We start from the raw sequence: 2040 nt of genomic DNA on the forward strand, positions 1-2040 counted from the left end.
TTTTCCATTTGCAGACCCTGCCATGAATTGAGAGGGAACTGCTTGCATCTTTGACAACATAATTAAATTGTATGAGCAATTTGACTCAGCTGTTCATGTTTCTTTTTTTCAGCTTTACTGTGGTATAATTGACAAATAAAATAGTAAGATATTTAAAGTGTACATTGTGATAGTTTGATATACATATACATTGTAAAAGGATCTCACAGTCGAGTTAATTAACGTAGCCATTACCTCACATATTTGCTTTATTTTATTTTTGGTGAGAACATTTAAATTCTATTCTCTTAACAAATTTCAATTATACAATACAGTGTTATCAACTATAGTCACCATGCTGTACATTAGATCCCCAAACCTTATGCAGCTTATAACTGGAAGTGTGTACCCTTTTATTAACCTCTCCCTATTTTCTCTACTCCCTAACCCCTGGCAACCACTTTTCTACTCCTTATAAAAGTTTGACTTTTTTTTTTTTTTTAGGATAGAGCAATCCTTTATTTTTAGACACTTTCACAAAGAGGTTTTCAGTAAATGAACTTTCTAGTGGAAAAGAGAGAACATGAAAATCAGCCTCCAGCCATCAGCAGCAGCTCTGCTCAGGGCCTAGGATCCCCCTTGCCCAAGTGGTGAGATGGAGGTTTGTACTTCCCTTCCTTTATTAGTTTATCTCGCTGCCTCGTGATGTCACTCAGACGTTTCATCATTTTCTGCCGAAGCAGACATTCTACAAAATCATCAAATTCTATCTTGCACTCTTTCTCTGCACAGGTACCACCGATTCCATGCGCACATTCTATCCATTCTTTTTCTTTTTTTTTTTTTTAAAGATTTTATTTATTTATTTGAGACAGAGAGAATGAGAGACAGAGAGCATGAGAGGGAGGAGGGTCAGAGGGAGAAGCAGACTCCCTGCCAGGGAGTCTGATGCGGGACTCGATCCCGGGACTCCGGGGTTATGACCTGAGCCGAAGGCAGTCGCTTAACCAACTGAGCCACCCAGGCGCCCTCTATCCATTCTTTTTCAAAAGTATGGCATCGACCTGGGATCTTGTGAGGCTGCTCAGCACTTTGGATGGTCATCCAATGATCTAAGTTAAGGCCCAGCCTTTCTGCACATCAAAGAAAGGCATGGTGTCGCGTGGCGGAGCCCTCATCTCCTTGCGGGCCGCCGCTACCGGAGGATCTCTAAAAGTTTAACCTTTTTTAATTAAGATTTTTTTTATTTAAGATTTTTAAGATTTTCCAAGATTTAAGAGACACCATTTAGTATTTGTCTTTCTCTCCATCTGGCTTATTTCACTTAGCATTGAGAAATATCCGTGTTATCACAGATGGCAGGATTTTATTCTTTCTCATAGCGGAATAATTTTCCTTTGTATGCATGAACCACATCTTCTTTTTCCACTCATCCACGGATGCACATTTAGGTTGTTTCCATACCTTGCCTGTAATAAACACTGGAATGCAGATATCTCTTCAATAACCTGTTTTCATTTCCTTCGGATATATACCCAGAAGTGGGATTGCTGGATCATATGGTAGTTCTCTTTAATTTTTTGTGGAATTTTTGTACTGTTTTCCATAGTGATGGTACCCATTTACATTCCCATAAGTTCCTTTTAAATAGTTTTTTCTGCAACTGCTCAGTTGTATCGCTCTTTCATTGGGCTCATCTTCTAAACATTGGTTTCCTCATCTGGAAAATGAGGATAGTATTTACATGCACTGGTTTGATGAGAATTAAATGAGATGCCCTAATATAACACACGTAATCACAGTGTCTGTTCATAGGAGGTAATAGGCAAATCTGTGCCCTCACCCTTACCCACATATGCCCACAGTGCTTCTCCCATCACTCCAGACCAAACTCCCATCAAATATCGTCAACTTTAGGGGCGCCTGGGTGGCTCAGTCGTTAAGCGTCTGCCTTCGGCTCAGGTCATGATCCCAGGGTCCTGGGATCGAGCCCCGCATCGGGCTCCCTGCTCCACGGGAAGCCTGCTTCTCCCTCTCCCACTCCCCCTGCTTGTGTTCCCT

At 41.2% G+C, this 2040-nt stretch overlaps 1 pseudogene; it reads right to left on the bottom strand.

The window, feature by feature from the left end:
* Positions 1-599: 599 nt before the first annotated feature.
* LOC110583637 lies at positions 600-1133 on the bottom strand (annotated as a pseudogene).
* Between the last annotated feature and the right edge of the window lie 907 nt (positions 1134-2040).

This window comes from Neomonachus schauinslandi, chromosome 8, assembly GCF_002201575.2.
Source record: "Neomonachus schauinslandi chromosome 8, ASM220157v2, whole genome shotgun sequence".
Taxonomy (NCBI): Eukaryota; Metazoa; Chordata; class Mammalia; order Carnivora; family Phocidae; genus Neomonachus; species Neomonachus schauinslandi.